This window comes from Garra rufa, chromosome 17 (assembly GCF_049309525.1).
Source record: "Garra rufa chromosome 17, GarRuf1.0, whole genome shotgun sequence".
In the NCBI taxonomy this organism is placed as follows: Eukaryota; Metazoa; Chordata; class Actinopteri; order Cypriniformes; family Cyprinidae; genus Garra; species Garra rufa.
Window position 1 is genome coordinate 11,981,151 of NC_133377.1, and position 19,663 is coordinate 12,000,813.

The 19,663-nt window shown below is 40.8% G+C and overlaps 1 pseudogene; it reads left to right on the plus strand.

Moving 5' to 3' along the window:
- Window positions 1–1,937: 1,937 nt before the first annotated feature.
- On the plus strand, window positions 1,938–16,776 carry LOC141290252 (perforin-1-like; annotated as a pseudogene).
- Window positions 16,777–19,663: the final 2,887 nt, after the last annotated feature.

Sequence of the window (19,663 nt, forward strand, 5' to 3'; positions counted from 1 at the left end):
AAAGCACTGTTACCATCCAGTGAGTTAAAGAGAACAAACTTGTCACTTCCTGATTAACTTGCGCTAAAGATCATTAAGAAAAATTACTTGCAGTACGAAAAGGTACTGTAGGCTATATCCTACAGTATATGGTCATTCTTGTATACAATAAATTTAGTGGTGGGCCGTTATCGGCGTTAACGTGCTGCGTTAACGTGAGACTCTTATCGGGCGATAAAAAAAATATCGCCGTTAATCTATTCTCAAAGTTGGGTTGGGAGCTGGGTCTAAACTACGTAAGCTATGATGACTTTCACCTTGATATTTTAGCGCGGATGACGTATACCTAGTCGAATTGCACTGTAGGGGGCGAGAACGAGTCTTCAACTTCTGTGAAATTACCACATTAAACGAGACGTGCAAACATGGATGCAGCTATGAAGCCGCTTCAGGGCAGGTGCGTTGCTGGACCCTTTTTACTGGGGCACGTGCCCCAGTAAAATCTCAAGTTTGAGTTATAATTTACTTTGATAATCCCGAAATAAATACATTAAACTATATGCAACAACTGAATTGACGCTTCTAAAAGCAACGCAGTTTAATGGAAGACTATGCACGCAGAAATCCATGTCCGTGCGAGACTGTGTATTTAACGGCAACGCGCACGTCGTGCAGCCTTTTGCGCAGAAGTACTTGGTTACACAAGTTTGTATAGGTAATTATGTTTTAAATGCAATTGTCAAGCAGTTTGTGATGCGTTTTGGAAACAGGAGATGAGCGCCTGATCTAATGCGCCACCTGGCCCGTTCTCGAAGACTTACTTTTAGTCATTATTTGGGTAGCACACATATTCTGAATGCCTTCAGCAGAATTCAAATTAGCCATTTTAATCTAGATTAATCTAGATTAATTCCAATCTAATTAATCTATGCCCACCCCTAAATAAATTACAAGCTTCAGAGCGCGCAGACAAAACGCAGTCTTATGTTATTTTTAGAGTCTGCTGTTTAGAAAAAAAAAATCTTGGAGTTAATTATAACAAAGCACTTTGAGACTTTCCTCAAGCATTTTAACCCTTTATTTGATATCTCTACCGCACAGTTGAGCTAACTTTGATAGAGAAAAAAATCTATCAAAAGAAAGAGATGAGAGAGCAATCTTTCCACAGCTATACTACCCTATCTCTGTGTCTGCTGTTTCCATGAAGGGATGAGAATTTCCAGTTTTCAAGGGACAGTAGCAGTTTACAACTGCTCCCCAATGCCCCCCTTGGTGATGGGCTTGTGCTGTTCATCATTGATTGGATGAGAACCGTTCAATATTACAGGCTGTGGAAATCAATGGATGTGACTCATACTATAAGCAAAGCACCATAAGTGACGCATGCTTTGCGCAACCAGAACAGCGTTTTTTACGCCGTCAAATGGCAATTTGAACGACGTAAAAAGCAGCGCTTTTCTTGCACACTAAAACGCCGTCAGACACGGTGTCATTTAAGTATTTTTCGTGCAATTTTTACGCCGTTTGTAATCATCAATCGGACGTAACTCGAACACTTCTAACCGGCATGCATCTTGCGTTGATCACCGGTGATCGATTCTGCACAGATTTTGCTCATCTCAAACAAGCCTACTGAGACCAGGCTGTATAAAAGGATATGGCATCTTCCATTTCAGTTTCATTTTCAGATGAATTCAAAGTCTCCTACCATCACTGAGCCAGTTGAGACCTCAGATTTTCTGTTCAGCCAAGGACCGTGGTCATGATGTCTGAAGCTAAGACTAGGTTCTGAGGTTCTGAGGTAGTTACAATTTTGTTCATAATAATGTTATTGTTACAATTCTGTGTCATTGTTTGTTGCACATTTTTGGTTAATGATTAAACTTTTGTTTTTAATTTTAAAACCAGTAATAATTTGTTCTCAAATTAGTATCCAAAATGTTATCTTACTACAGATCATGGGGCACTTGTGGGTTTATTTTGTTATTTTCTGGGCACTGCTTCTAATGACCATTTCTAAAGAGGATGACATAGGCACATCAAAAGAGTGTTTGGATGCTCCATTCGTTCCAGGATACAATCTTGCTGGAGAAGGATTTGATGTTGTGACCATGGAGCGAAAAGGTTCTTATGTGATCAACACAGAAAAATGGGATTTAGGAAACGGCACTTGTAAACTGCGAAAAAAACGAGTACATGAACGGAATAAAACAGAAGCTACCAGCAGCAGTTGTAAACTGGAGGACCTTGCCAAAGTGTTCGATGAAAGTCTCCAGTCAGATCTTTGAATCAAGTGAAGCAGTGGTCAATGATTCATCCTCAGCAATCTCAGCCAGCTGAAAAGTTGGTATAGATGTGAAGGTTGTTGGAGCTGAATTACAAAATGCCCCGTCTTTGATCTCACTGAATTTAAACATGTTTTCTTACAGATATCATATAGCTGAAAATCCTCCTCTTCATGCCGAGTTTCTTGAAGCAATCAAATCACTCCCTGCATCCTACGATCGAGACGCCTACCGCAACCTGATCACCACATATGGCACTCACTATACCACAAGTGTCATGTTAGGAGGGCAAATGAAAGCAGTAACAGCCATCAAAAGCTGTCAGGCAGCAGTGAGTGGACTTACAGACACTGCAGTGAAAGACTGTTTGGATGTAGAAACTTCTGGTTCATACAGTGTAGCAACTTTAAAGGCAGAGGAACATTTTTGTAAAGAACTGAAGAAGGAGATGGGCACAAATAAAAAGTTCAGCTACATGTTCAATGAGCGTCAGACAGAGATTATCGGAGGAAACGTAAATGGAGAAGATCTACTTTTTTCTGGTTCATCACACCCAAATTTCCTTAAAAACTGGCTTGCGTCATTGAAGAGCCTACCTGACGTTGTGCATTACTCTCTGAAACCCCTCCATTTCTTATTGAGTACTAAACACCCTGCAAGGAAAGGACTGAAGAAAGCTGTTGAAGAATACATCATTCAAAATGCCCTCATGAAGGTTTGCTCGGAGCCTTGTAAGATTGGCAGAAAAATCAGTACAAAAGACAGATGTGTTTGTGTTTGTGAAATTAGTCAAATTATGAAGTCTAACTGCTGTCCAACTGCAAAAGGACTTGCTACCCTGAAAGTCTCAGAGCAAAGGTTTGTATGGAGATGTATATACTGAAACAGATGCCACTGTAATTGTTGCATATGGCACACAAATGAAGCGCACTGAGACCATTAATGATAATGACAATCCAGTTTAGCCAGAAACATTTGAGTTTGGTCCTATTAAGGTCAGTGTGGCCAATAAACTAACTTTTGAAGTATATGATGCAGGCAGCTCCTGGAACAGCGAGCTCTTTGGTTCATGCTCTTTTAATCTAAGAAGTGGATTCTTGACTAATGTTTGTGTTTTTACACATGGTACTCTCTTTTTTACTTATGAAGTGAAATGTGCTCCCAGTCTGCAGGGCCCACAGTGTAATGAATACAAACCTTTTCCAGTGGCTGATATTTTCAGCTCAAGAAATAGTCTTTCTTCTTCTTTCTTTCTTTCTTTTATTTATATAGCACTATATAAATACAACACAGTTGCCCAAAGTGCTTTACAAGGTAAAGATAGAAAATGACACATCCACAGTTGCCCAAAGTGCTTTACAAGGTAAAGATAGAAAATGACACATCCACATAATAAAACACAAATAGTAAAATTAAAACAATCCTAAGACATCAACCATTTAAAATGATATAGAAAATAGGTGAAGTTTTAATTTGTATCTGAAGGTAGCCAAAGTCGGTGCCTTTCTAATAGCTATTGGCAACTTATTCCAAAGATTTGGTCCGATCACCGCAAAGGCACGATCGCCCTTAAACTTAGATCTGGTTCTGGGCACTGTTAAGAGTGACTGATCATTGGATCTGAGTGATCTAGAGGGAGCATGTTTTACAAAGAGGTCTGCAAGATAGGATGGGGCGAGGTTGTTTATCGATTTAAAGACCAAAACCAAAATTTTAAACTCAATTTTATATTTTACAGGTAGCCAATTAAGCGAGACAAGAATGGGGGTGATATGTTCGTATTTACGTGTCCGCGTCAAGAGTCTGGCGGCAGCGTTCTGGACTAGTTGCAACCGATCCAGGGTAGACTTGTTAATGCCACAATAGAGTGCGTTGCAGTAGTCTAGGCGGGAAAATATCAATGAATGAATGATTTTCTGCGTATCCAAAAAATTTAAAAACGGCTTAAGTTTTACGATTTGGCGTAGATAAAAGAAACAGGACCGAACCACAGAGTTAACTTGTGCATCCATTTTAAGCTCATTATCAATTTGAAAGCCCAGATTTTTGACACATGATCTCATATTTGGTTCCAAATTTTTTAAATTCGATTTAAGAGCTGCCGTAGCAGGAGCTGAGCCGAATAGAATAATTTCCGTCTTGGATTCATTAAGATGCAGAAAATTTTGGGATATCCATTTTGACAGGTCTTGCAGACAGGATGTCAATGTTTCTAAAGCCTGTACATTTCCTTTTTTAATCGGCAGATATATTTGCGTGTCATCGGCATAGAAATGAAACGAAATCCCATGCTTCTCAATAATATCACACAACGGGAGCATATATAAAGAGAATAAGATCGGAGCTAAAATGGATCCCTGCGGAACTCCGCAAGACAGATGCGCAGCGGAGGAAGTAAAATTTGCAATATTAACTGAGAAAGATCTGTTGGTCAGATAAGATACAAACCTTTTTAAAACATTTCCCTGCAGACCAATACAATGTTCTAAACGGGAGATAAGAATAGAGTGATTAATAGTATCAAACGCTGCTGTTAGGTCGAGAAGTACCAGGACCACAGAGTCGCCAGAGTCAACCGATAGATAGATGTCATTAAGAACTTTTAGAAGAACTGTTTCGGTTCTATGCCGGACTCTAAAGCCTGACTGGAATGTATTGAGAATATAATTTGTGGTCAAAAAATCATGCAATTGTGTAAGGACCACTTTTTCTAAAATTTTTGCAATAAAAGGTAAATTTGAAATAGGTCTAATATGAGATAATATAGCTGGATCTAGGTTCACTTTTTTCAGTTGTGGTCTGACTGTTGCGTGTTTTAACTGATCTGGTACAGCTCCAGTGCTGAGACATTTATTGATAAGAGATAACAGACTAGGTCCCAGCGTGTTTACAATCTGTTTAAAGAAGTGTGGAGGCATTGTGTCATCTGGGGAAGCAGAGGGCTTAAGGTGTTCTATAGTATCGTAAAGTGAGCATAGATTGATGGGCTCAAACTCGCTCCAGGTAGCTCGGCAGGTACGTGGCTCAATATCGGTGCAAATCGAAAGTGAGATAGAGTTCGATAGGTCAGCTATTTTAGTGACAAAGTAGCCAAGAAATTTTTCACATAGGTCTGAGGAAATATCTGTAAAGATCTGGTTTGGAGGGTTAAGAAAGTCATTGATAGTGGCAAAGAGAACAGCAGGTTTATGCTGGCCTTTGGCAATGACATTTAAAAAATATTTATGCCTGGCTGCTCTTGCCGCTTTCTGATAATTAGTGAATGAATCTTTTAAGAGCTCATAAGAAATCTGAAGCTTATCCTTTTTCCATTTTCTTTCAGCCCTCCTACAGATCTGCCGAAGAGCGTGAACGTTGCTATCATTAATCCATGGCTGAGCATTTGGTTTTATAAGTCTCGATACCAATGGAGCAACTGTGTCCATAGCATTTGAACAAATATTATTAAATATTGTTAAATGTTCATCAGAGTTCAACAGATGTAAAGGTGAATCAAATGATGCTTTAGTACTTGCATCCTCAAAAGCTGTAATAAAATTGTCCTGAGCCATAGAATCTAGCCTACGACATTTGCGTGTTATTGGCAGTGAAGTACAAATTGCAGTAGAAACAGAGACATTAAAAAAAACAGGTTTGTGATCAGAGAAAGTATTGTCATGTATCACAACATCATTTACAGAGAATCCATAACACAAAACCAAATCTAAAGTATGGCCATTAGCATGAGTAGGGACAGTAACTACTTGTTTAAAATCAAAAGAATGCACAAGATTTAAGAAGTCCTTGGATAGCGGGTTTGACTCACAACACACATGGATATTAAAGTCCCCGAGTAACAGAAGCCTGTCGTACTTTGGAACAATTGACCCCAAAAAGTCAGCAAATTCATCCATAAAGTTCTTATTAAATTTTGGCGGGCGGTATATTAGAGCCACTGCCAATGGATTTGCAGAATTCATAAGAAACACTTGCAGTTCGAAACTATTATAAACATCAGATAGCAGAGTAGAAATGTTAAGCTTGTTATTGAATATAGTCAGCAGTCCTCCCCCTCGGCCAGTGAGTCGGGGGGTGTTGATAAATCTGCAGTCATTCGGAGTTAGTTCTGAGAGGACATTAATATTACACTCATTTAGCCAGGTCTCAGTCACACATAATATATCTGTCACGTTACGATAGATGAGATCTGGGTCCAAGTGCAGGTGAGTATTTTAATGACAATAAACACAAATAAACAAATAAACAAAAGGCCAACACGGCACAAACACGACTAGATCAAGGCAGGGATACAAACACCGAAGAAGACAGGTTACAGGAAACATGAAAACAATGCAGACTCACAGAGTGGGGAACGAGTGGAGATTATAAGGACAAATCATAAGTGTGATCAGCTGGGGAAGACGGGTGACATAATCAAGACAGGTGATACAATCAGGAAAGTGCAGTGCAGGGAAGGGAAAACAGCGACCTCCGGTGGAGGAGGAAAAAGGCACAGCTCAGAGTCATGACAGTACCCCTCCCCCACGGAACGGCTTCCAGACGTTCCCCAAGGCCGACACAAGTCTGGAGGGAGGTGGAACGGGGGATTGGTGAACCAGGGGGAGGGATGGTGGGCCAGGCCCGTGCAACGGAGGAACGTGAGCTGGCATCGCCGCCAGAGGAACGTCAGCGGACGCCGCCGCTCCGGGAACAGAGATAGCGGTCGCCGCCGAGCCAGGAACAGAGATAGCAGTCGCCGCCGCATCGGGACCAGAGACAGCGGTCACCGCCGCATCAGGAACGGAGATGGCATTTACTGCCGCGTCAGGAACAGAGAGCGCGGTCACCGCCGCGTCCGGAACAGAGAGCGCGGTCACGGCCGCGTCAGGAACAGAGAGGGCGGTCACCGCCGCGTCCGGAACAGAGAGCGCGGTCATGGCCGCGTCAGGAACAGGGAGCGCGATCACCGCCGCGTCAGGAACAGAGAGCGCGGTCACCGCTGCGTCAGGAACCGAGATAGCGGACGCTGCCGCCTCCGCCGCCCAACGAGCGCAAATGGCCGCCATCCACTCGGGCACAGTCACCGCCTCCGCGAAAAAAAAAACTCCCCGCTGGACCCATAGTAGGAGTCTGCATTCTGTCACGTTACGATAGAGGAGATCTGGGTCCAAGTGCAGGTGAGTATTTTAATGACAATAAACACAAATAAACAAAAGGCCAACACGGCACAAACACGACTAGATCAAGGCAGGGATACAAACACCGAAGAAGACAGGTTACAGGAAACATGAAAACAATGCAGACTCACAGAGTGGGGAACGAGTGGAGATTATAAGGACAAATCATAAGTGTGATCAGCTGGGGAAGACGGGTGACATAATCAAGAAAGGTGATACAATCAGGGAAGTGCAGTGCAGGGAAGGGAAAACAGCGACCTCCGGTGGAGGAGGGAAAAGGCACAGCCCAGAGTCATGACAATATCGAGTTTGTGTGAGACAAAAAAGTCATTCATAATAAAGGTCTTATTCACCAGAGATCTGGCGTTAATCAACGCCAAATGAGTCGACGGTACCTCATTTATCCGGAGTGGTTCGCGGCATAGAGAGCGCAGATTGTGGAGGTTTACGCCTCTGGTATGAGACTTGGATGGAACAGTAGCAAATAAGTCGCGTAGAGTTGCATCGATGGTCGGATAGCAGAACACCTCAGCGAGACGAGCAGGATCTGAATGGCTGTATCCTCCTGCCAGTTGGCGCAAGCAAGGCTGTCGCACGCGAACAGCTTTCCAGAGGAGTTTGCGTTTGACGACAAGGCCACCTCGCCTACCGCGTTTCCTGCGCCGTTTCCTCTTCGCGGTATCTCCATGCCACCGACGCAGGTAGGCCGGTATATCCAACAGAACAGGTGGGGGAGAGTGGACACATGGGCTCTGTAGAGCAGTAGCAGTCCACTCTTTAGTTAGATTTTTAAAACTGAGGAGCGTCAGACGATCGTAGACTATTGTAGGTGAGCTGCCTTGGATTAAAAAGTATAAAATAAGGACTAACACAACCAAGTCCCGTGGGACGTGAAGACGGCAAGCCGCACACAGAGGTGCCATCTTTTATTATATTCCATTAAAGTATGGATTATTATATAATAATGTTCTAGTCAAAGACATGCCAAGACTTGATTTAGCTCACAATAACTCAGATAAGTTCACTTTCAAGAGTATGATGGAAAGCTGATAAAGCTGTGCACTGTCTTGAATCCATTGTTTATGCATGTAAAATAGCCCAATATAACCTTACAGCACTTTCATTTGGTGGAAAAAACCTATAATTACTTTTGGTAATGCTTTAGATTACAACCCGCAAAGAACTACGTAAGTAAACTGATTTTACGGTGTATGTTTCTGTAATAATAGTGTACCTATAAAGAAAGTACATGTTGATTTAAGGAAATGATATGTTAAATTTGAGTAGTAAGGGGGTAACAAACCAGATATGCAACCTGCAAAGAACTATATAAGTATACTCAATCTTGTACGGTGTACATTTCTGTAATTTTAGTGTACCTCTTAAAGTACGTATGTGTAGTGTGACGGGGGAAGAACCACTCGACAAGGCAGGCTTTAGTAAACAAGGCCCTGGAGGATGGATTTATTTATAATAATATAAACCAAGTGAAAGACGGTGAGCCGGTGAGTAGTGCTTGGTGTGGTCGGTGCTTCCAGTGCTCAAATGCTCTATCCAGGTGAGAAGTGGGTTTCCAAATCGTGCTCCAAAGTGTGGGCTGATCGGTCACTCACTGCTTTCTATAGGAGAACAAGAGAGAAGGGTTAGACCAACGCTGCATTCGGCTCGAGACCGGAGTCTGTCTGTCTGCTTCAGCATATGCTGCTTAAATGTGCTGGGGCTGATGAGGTGCAGCTGTGACCGATGAGCCGGCGGTGAATGCGTGCAGGTGCACGTGGTTGGTTGCCAGGGCGACGCTGATTCCTCCGTGGAAGCTCTTCACAGTAGGTATAAGAGAACAATAGGCTATGTTACGATTTGGTAATTCAGGGGTTACAACCAGATATGCAACCTGCAAAGAACTGCGTAAGTAAACTAAAGTTACAGTGTATGTTTCGTATTTATATTGTACCTACGTGCAAGTATAATGGAACAATATGTTACGTTTGAGTAATAACGGGGTAGCAATCAGATATACAAATAATTTATAATGGAATTACTTAAAAACTTAACAGGTACCTATTCTATTAAATTGTAAATTTGGTGTATCTATACGTAAGCTTTTTAATTTTATTTAATTTTAATAATATTACTGGGAAAATATACTCTTGTCCCATGTAGATACAGGGTAAGTGCGACATCTGCAGGTTGTAAATTAAAGTGGTGATTGTTACCCCCTTGTTCAACGAAGTTACAGGGTAGGTACAATACATATACACACAATCTGATATCCTTGATTCTGAAACCTTTATTTAAGAAACAACCTATTTCAAAATACATTTGCAATACATATAAAAAATATAAAAATATTTTTTATAGTCGCTAATCCCACCTCTAAACCTAACGTTAACTATCTCTGTACAGTAATAAAAATATGAAAGACAGGAAAGTGCAATCGCAATCATTTATTTATTGTAAAAATGTCAACAGCCATACAAAAAAGTAATCCAAATAACGATGCGTTTGCAGCTGCAGTCCTCTCTGGCGGAATACAGTAGGTTTGAGGTGCAGTAGGATGAGAGCAGAATTTAAATTGTTAATCGCTGAAAATATTATCCAGATTATTGTCTTGATCCACTCATCGAAGGCGCCTTTTTTCGACCCCTGCCAAATTATCACCCCCTCTCGTTGAAAGCGCTAACTGATTGCCTAATCCTAACCCCACCCCTACTGCTAACCCCTCCCCCACACCTAACCCTAAACCTACCAATACTAAGGGGGGGGGGGGGGGGTAGTAATCTGGCGGGGGTCAGAATTCGGCACAACACCATTATCCATGTAAAGGAGACCCGATTCCGGGGCGGACTCAATTTCTCACCACACCGGAAAAAGGCTTGAATTTGGGTGTGGTCCTCGCAAATCGTATGGATTCTGAAGATCTGGATTACAGCACACAAATAAAATTGTTTCATTTTGTAATTATGATGCCTGTTCGATGTATTTTATGGTTCTAAGTTAATATGAATGGTTAAACGATTGCAGAAATGTTATTTATTTTATAGGGTTTAAAGTGTAGTCTTGATAACATTATGTAGACCTATTCTTGGAAACGAGCTGGCAACAGAAATGACACAGAACAGAATGTAATGTTATCATTTCATATTAAGTAAACATTAAGGCCCGGTTTCGCAGACAAGGCTTAAGCCTAGTCCTAGACTAAAATGTAAGTCTGAGTTGTTTCAACTGAAATAAAATTGCACTGATTGATTTTAAAATATATCAGTGCCTTTGTTTTGTCTCAAGATGCACACCAGTAATGTTTTTTTCTAAGCATGTTTATAAAAATTACTTAAATGTCCTAATTGAACTATGGTCTAATACTGGTTTAGTCTAAGCCCTGTCTGGGAAACCGGGCCTACATGTTTAGATGATGTAAATATGTCAGTATTGTATGTTTAAGTGTCTGTAAAAACGTAAATAAGTGTACGTTTTGTAGAACCACGTTTTACGTATAATACATACAAATTATTATTAGGTCACGTTGCAATATGTATTGTACCTACCCTGTAACTTTGTTGAACAAGAGGGTAACATTCACCCCTTTAATTTACAGCCCGCAGATTACATGGAACAAGAGTAGACTATATTTTCCGAGTAATTTAAAAAATCTTAAGTATTGATACAGCAAACGTACTAATCACAGTAATAGAATAGATACCTGTTAACACCGTATCTTAAGTTTGCTCACGCAATTCTTTGCAGCTCGCATATCTGGTCGCATATCTGGTTGCCCAATTATCAAAACGTAACATGTTCTCTTATACCTACAAGTAAGTACTTTAAAAAGTACATTATAATTACAGAAATGTTGATCCATCAAAATAGCAAGATCAAACTTTTTTTTCTGTAAGCATTTGTGAATTTGTGGTTGTGAATACAGTATTTCACAGTATGAAAGAAAATAAATACACTATCAATCAAAAGTTTTTGAACAGTAAGATTTTTATTGTTTTTTTAAAGTTTCTTTTGCTCACCAAGCCTGCATTTATTTGATCCAACGTACAGCAAAAACAGTAACATTTTGAAATAATATATCACCATATTACGGCTCTTGCTGTTTGGTAAGCAGAATAATGTTTTTTTTTTCAAAAAACATTAAAAGTCTTACTGTTCAAAAAATGTTGATTGGTAGTGCATATCAACCAAATGCAGTTGGACAGAAACTGAGAAACTGAGACATGACACACAAACCCTCAAACACACACACTACAACATAGTTTTACACACTGATGAGATAAATTCAAAACAATACTACAGACCTCCTCCTTCTGCTCCACCTCTTCCTCTTTCACCTCCTACTCATCCTCTTCAAAATTACACATTACTGTGTGTGGGATATTGATTGAAAAAGATTGGATAGGATTCACAGTTACACTTCTACTAGTGGTCTGACAAAAAAAAAAAAAAAAAAAACACATTACAACGTCATTGTGAAATAGAAAAGAAAAAAAATGTGGGCACCAAGGCGAAAATACATATTTGAAAGTCCACTGTCAGAATTTGTAACTCTTGTAACTGATCGACGTCTACCTATAGGAATATGACGCCAATCATAATTCCCTTTATAAGGTCCTTTCAATCATTATTCAGCAACTATGTTACGAAGCTAATCACCTACCTCCATCCCCAGCTCCTCCTCTTGTCCAGTAAGGACTTTTTCTTGTAAGGAATCAGTTTATTTCTTGTTGAGTCAGACCACTGAATTTTGTTACATAAAATAATCACTTAAAACATTAATGATACTTCCTGCCCAGAACAGAACCATACCCCCAACCTAAAATGTATGTTTATCGGCTCTTTTATCTCCACTGAAGTTTCTGATTGGTGTGTGCTAAATTTTGACTCATAGTGTTTTCACTTGGGCAATTGTGTGCTTAAACTTTAAAGACTTGAGTGAACAATTTTAAATGCTAGTGCTTTTTAACCACATGGTGTAAGCAATGAGAAATGTAGGGATTTGTGGGTTCAACAGTTCAACAAATCTGATTCATGTGTTGAAGCAGGGGAATAGTGTTTATAGTTTAGGGAAATTGTTGTGCTTTTTAAAAAATTATGTTATGGTTTTGAAATTTTTGTTCAAAAGCCTGGATATAGTATTTTTCTCAATTGAGAATTGAGAAAAACTGTAATTAACCCATGAACTCTGTAGAAGGGATAACTACATATAATTTATAATTTAGCTCAAAGGGAATCGAATATGATTCAATAGGGAATTTGAACAGAATCGCTGTTTTACGGCTGTTCCAGAGTTGACCCGCGATTCATTCACAAGCCGTGTAACAGAAACTCTGCAATGGATATTACTATCCAGAATATAGTGAAAACACTATATATTAGCACAGTAGCAAAATCAGCAGTTTAAGACATTAACTTGTAAGCACAAAACACAAGATACTTATCTTTTCTAATAAAAATATGATTTTATTGGATAAACCTAACACATACAAACTAATCTAACATAAACACACGCATTCACACAGGTTGCAGAAAGAGAAAGTGAGGAAAGAATGAGTTTAAAGGAATGAAAATATGAAGTCCCAAGTTAGCAATATGTGCAATTGCTTAGACCTGAACAACCATCAACCACTTAATTAACCCTCGTATTGAGTCTCTCAAAGAGGTTATTAAACTTTATATCAAAATGCACCAGTTCAGTAAAATTCTGGAGGTTACTTGCACGTTGCCTTTGGGAATTCCTTTGGTTGCGTCGCTTCAGAAAGGGGCCTTCCCGAGGTTGCTGATTGGTTGGTTCTGTGGTCCTTTGTGAAGACTTGGGCGTTGGCTGGATATGAGAGCGGAGCGCTGTTAAAGTTCAGGTCCGCGAAGACGTTTGGGTCAGTCGCGGCTTGCACAAACTTAACTAGAAACGAAACTCTCAACGGAAAGAAATAAAAAGAATTAAAGTAAAAGACAGAAGTGTAATGATCTCCTCATGTTTCCTTTAGAGGAGCGTCTGGCATGCAGGCCAGGCGGCGCGAAGCGCAAAGATTAAGACAGAGGGTTGTAAGGGGTGAGAGAGATAAGAGAGAGATTTTAGGGTGTCCTGGGTTTTTAAACTCAGCTTTTGGACACATCCCAAAATGATGTCTTGACCAATTAGAACAATGTCTGAACTCCGGTGGACTGCTGGTTCCACCTCCCAACCTTGAATCACAATGTCATCTGATCCGTCCCGTGATCCCAAATTCCCGCTCTTTGCAGAGATAAATTTGGATATGATTTCTATAACAAGACTATAATACATTTTGCAAAGAATTGAATTACAGGAACATTTCGAGAATGCGATTTCAAACTCAGGCATATCAAACACAAATATAAACCATCAAACTATTCAATAGTTATCAAAAAGGACATACACAATAAGTGATTAAAACATAATAGGCAAATGTGTGGGTAACATAAATGAATAGGAAATTATGCATATTGCTCATGAGTCCTTTTTAGCATAATTTTGGGTGTATATATATCTATATATATATCAATAGGCAGTTTCTTGTGCCATACTGTGAGGGTCTGTTCTCTAAGCTGGGAGGTCAAAAGTTTAGGGAAGGAAGCTCAGTCTTTTGTCCTTGTGTGGGGGAGACCATTAACCAAACTCAAATGACTCAACTCGTGATGTTCATGATGTGCATTTCTTTGACAATTAATCTTGGTTACTTGCTCCAAATTTGACAATCTCCTTCTTTGCGATTATGAACAAGTGTCTTTTGTGTTAATGTTGCGAGTTCTTAGTTAGTTAGGTTTGCTTCAGGCTGGCGGTCTGGCGCCAGGCTATCAAACGTCAGATTTATGACGGGGCCTCTTGTGGAATTTGTGGAGTTTGAGGCTGTAGAAGTGTTTTTACTTCTAATCGACTCTCCTAAATTGTCTGATTCGCGCTGAAATCCTACAACTCATTCTCTCAGATAGCCTGGGTATGTGGAGCATTAAGAGCTTATATGGACAGGACGCCACTGCTATTCAAGTGTTTGTGCGGAGTGTGAAAGCTGAATAGTAGCACTCACGGGATGACAGTTGGAGGCGCTCATGCGGTCCTTGCTTATGTCATTTTTGGTTATTCAGATAAGAGTAATACATCTTTCGAATCTGTAAAGACTCTACATTTATTCATGTGCACTCACAATAACAACAAAATGTTGGACTTTGGCGAAATACTTAAAGCAAACAGGATGATTTCTGCCGTCCTTGTCTCTGTGAACTTGAGTGCGAAACTTTGAAACGCTGTGTATACCTGCCTTACAGACATGAAAAAAAAATATCTATTGTGGGTAAAATGTCTACTTTTAAAAGAATCAATTCAAATGGAAGAAAAATATTCTCAGATTATGCAATCAGTTTGAACCATGCATAAAGGTGCATCACTAATGCAGATATGAGTCAGTGTCCCCAACTTAATCTCTTAAACCGAAAAAACAAAGAAAGCACTACTTTATTAAAACATTTTTAAAACCTTAATGCAGTCTCCTTGCTGTTTTTCCCTGACACATTCATAATTATATTTGCTGGTTCACTGTGGCAAGCCTTTTTTGTGCACTTGAGTGCTTATTAGGCTATGTAGGCAAAATAAAAGGCTCATTATTATGATTTATATTGTTTATTATAATAAATGTGCAACTAATAGTCGAATAATGCCTAAAATGAATGACTACTAGTCAACCAGACAAAATCTTTAGTCAAGGGCAGCCCTAATTAAAACTAACGCATGACAAAGAAGAGTGCAACAAATAACAATCTTTAATCCAAAAGGTCAATTCTAATGATCCCACACAACATAAACACTGACGACACCATCCCACCATACTGACACAGAACTGAACTTTAATACACGATAATGAGACTGTCAGGGAACAGTCACCTCCATCACCACAGTCACCTACCCTGACACACACCAGATCCCAATCACCAGAATTCTGATCACCTACATTTCCTACCATTCATCCAGCCTCCTATATCTCTGGGGAGAAGCTTTGGCTAAGGAGAAGCTTTGGCTTTGTTATTCGTATCGCTACCTTCCTGCACGCACCTAAGTGTGAAGTAACACCCATTTTCGTTTCGATTTGAAGCATTCAGTCCCTGTGTTCAGCCTCCTTGTGTGAAGACTTACAAGGGTAAAGACCTGCAACTTTTTCCTGCGCGACTCTAACTGAGCAACGACATTGACAACGCACGTAAGTATTCCTTTTACTGTCCCTTTATACACTCTCCTTTCTGTCCTTTCTTTCCACCTCTATCATGTGTTTCCAATACATTCCGGTGGTCTCTAAACTTCGCTCTAACATCACACGCAGACGGCAATGCAATCTTGCTAACCTGCGCCCTACCCCCACTTCTTCCATCGAACCTTTCTCTTTCATGGTTGGTCTCTGAAACTATTATTCAGCTAGGCACCCTCCTAGAGGAGCTGGATGGGTTGCTGTCCTCATTCCCTGAGGATGGCAGTCCACTTTTAGTCTTTTTAGTCATTCATCTGGACAAGATTATGCTGCAGACTTCCATTCACTCCTAGCTTCATTTGATTTCAAACGCCTTGTCACTACAAGCACTCACAAATCAGTGCCTAATCAAAACCTAATTTATAGACACAATTGTCTTATCCTCTCACAACTTCTCCAAGCAATTTCTTCTACACTCTTACCAGCACTCACACACATCATTAACACATTCACTTTCACCACTGCATTCAAGCAGACTTGAGTAACCCCACTGCTAAAAAAAAACCTACATTAAACACTTATAGATAACTACAGACCTGTCTCTCTCCTTCCATTCATAGCAAAAAAAAAAAAAAAAAATCATAGTCGTTTTCAACCAGGTATCATTATTTCTCGCACAGAACAACCAACTAGATGCTAACCAGTGAGGTTTCATGAGTGGCCATTCAACTGAGACTGCACTACTGTCAGTCACTGAAGTCTTGCAGATTGCAAAAGCTGATTCCAAATAATCAGTATTTATTTTGCTGGATCTATCTGCCACTTTTGACACGGTGAAACATCAGATCCTCCTGTCCACCCTCTCATCACTGGGCATCACAGGGATTCCACTTCACTGGTTTAAATCCTATCTCACAGGTAGGTCAGGGTGGCCTGAAGAGGGGAGGTATCCCAAGCACATCAACTGGTCACTGGGCTTCAGGGATCAGTTCTCGGACCTCTCCTCTTCTCCATATACACAACATTTCTGGGTCCCATCATGCAGTCAATGGCTTCTCCTACCATTGCTATGTGGGTAACAAACAGCTCTATCTTTCGTTTCAACCAGATGATCCAGTGGTAGCTGCACAGATCTCAGGCTGCCTGGTGGACATCTTGGCATGAATGAAAGAACATCACAAAACATCTGGCAAAGACTGAGCTCCCTGTCTTTCCTGCCACTCCAACTCTACAACGTGACTTTACCATCATGTTAGGTTCATCAACAATTACCCCATCAAGCTCAGCCAGAAATCTTGGTGTAATCTTTGATGACCAACTGACTTTCAAAGACCACATAGCTAAAACTGCTCGGTCTTGCAGGTTTGCATTGCACAACATCACAAAGATCAGGACCTTCCCAATGGAGCATGCCGCGCAACTTCTTGTCCAGGCCCTAGTCATTTCTAATATGGACTTCTGCAATGCTCTTTTAGCTGGGTCTTCCATCATGTACAATCAAATCTCTACAATTGATTCAGAATACAGCTGCATGACTGGTCTTCAATGAGCCCAAAAGGGCCCATGTCAAACCTCACCTCATCTCCCTGCACTGGCTGTCAGTTGCGGCTTGCATCAAGTTCAAAACACTGATGCTTGCATGTAGAACAGCCACAGGCTCAGCATCCGCCTACCTCCACTCACTATTACAAATCTACACTCCCTCCAGAAGTCTGAGATTAGACGGCTCATTGTACCATCACAAAGAGGCACAAAATTACTTTCCAGAACAATTTTGTTCACTGTTCCTACCTGGTGGTTCAAGCAACTGCTGAAAACTCATCTCTTTCGACACTATTTGACTTTGTTCTACTCTTTTCTTATGCTTAACTTTGTAGCTTGTTAAGCATAAATTCGTCGTCATCAGTTAGGAACCTAGGCGTCCTATTCGATAGCAATCTCTCCTTTGAAAGCCACATTTCTAGCATCTGCAAAACCGCATTTTTCCATCTTAAAAATATATCGAAATTACGACCTATGCTATCAATGTCAAATGCTGAAACATTAATTCATGCGTTCATGACCTCAAGGATAGATTATTGTAATGCTTTATTGGGTGGTTGTTCTGCACGCTTAATGGTCCAAAATGCAGCAGCTAGAGTTCTTACTAGAACCAGAAGTATGACCATATTAGCCCGGACCATATTAGTCAGCACTGCATTGGCTCCCTATAAAACATCGTATAGATTTTAAAATCTTGCTAATTACTTATAAAGCCCTCAATGGTTTAGCTCCTCAGTACTTGAACGAGCTCCTATCGTATTATAGTCCTTCACGTCCGCTGCGTTCTCAAAATTCTGGCAATTTGATAATACCTAGAATATCAAAATCAACTGCGGGCGGCAGATTATTTTCTTATCTAGCGCCTAAACTCTGGAACAATCTACCTAACACTGTTCGGGAGGCAGACACACTCTGTCAGTTTAAATCTAGATTAAAGACACATCTCTTTAACCTGGCTTACACATAAAATCATTAACACATTTCTATAATTCAAATCCGTTAAAGGATTGTTAGGCTGCATTAATTAGGTCAACCGGAACCGAAAACACTCCCCATAACACATGATGCACTCGTTGCATCGTAAAAAGAATGGCATCTACGCTAATATTAGTCTGTTTCATTCTTATTCCGAGGTCACCGTAGCCTCCAGACCCAGCCTGTATCCAGATCAGATGGTCACTCCAGTCCCCCAGATCCAGTCCGTACCCAGCTTAGATCATGGATCACCACCTAGAGATGACTTCAATAGCCGTGGATGTCAACCAGATGAGCTCCAAGGCGGATCATCAATAAAGACCTCGCCAACCTTGACGGCCATCGGCGCTACACCACAGGATCCTGATGAGTTCTCTACAATCAGACATTGGTACAAACTGTTGTTTGGTCTGGCCAGAGGAGAACTGGTCCCCCGACTGAGCCTGGTTTCTCCCAAGGTTTTTTTCTCCATCTCTGTCACCTGTGGAGTTTTGGTTCCTTGCCGCTGTCGCCTCTGGCTTGCTTAGTTGGGGACATTTTCCAGCGATATCGTATCCTATTTGAACTGAACTGACGATGATATCACTGAATTCATTGATGAACTGCCTTTAACTGAAAATTGATTGTTACAATAATGCGTTACTTACACACTATTGTGCTGTTTAAATACTGTGCAGTTGCTTTGACACAATCTGTATTGTAAAAGGCGCTATATAAATAAATAAAGGTAGCTTGTACTTATCTAAACAATCTGTTATATGATGTAATGAGCACTTCCTTTGTCATTCTGCCTCTTTAGGATGAATTGCTTGTTCCTGGCCATCACGCTCTAAGTGAAACAATAAAGCCCACAGGCCATAGGGTGAAGCATCGCAAACCAATGCTAGGGATTTCTTTTCATCATAATGAGCCAATACCTTATCCATTTGCAGCAACTGTTTCGCCTGAGCATACGCCATCTCATGCTTTGCTTTCCACTGCTTAGGAGCAGACTGGTCAAGAAGATGATGCAGAGGCCCCAGGACGGTGGCCTTGTTAGGGAGAAACAGCAGTAAAAGTTAAGAAGTGGATACGGAGCCTTTTGGAGAGCGTCCACTTTTTCACAGGTTAGTTTAATGCCGACCATATCCACATGAAATGCCAAGAATTCCACTTGGTTAGCTGCGAAGATACTTTTCTCTTTTTTAGTCACAACCCCGCTTCCGCAAAACACTTCAAAACGGCCCTTAGCCATGCATTGTGTTCCTCCATGGTCTTGCCTGAAATTAGGATGTCATCCAGGTAGGGTTCGACACCTGGGATGCCTGCGATCAAGGTATACATTAATCTTTGAAAAACTGTTGACACTCCAAACTGTAAAAGCATATTCAGTCCCAGTGCCCTGGCCCCTGATAACAAACAAAGGCAGGGAGTTGTGTGTCCCTTTGTATAGCTACAGATATTTTCCCTTTTACTTCCAAAGTTGCTTGCGACCACTGCTTTAAAACTCCGCTGTCTGCATGCATTTCAGGGGGTTGAGAGGGCCACAGTGAGC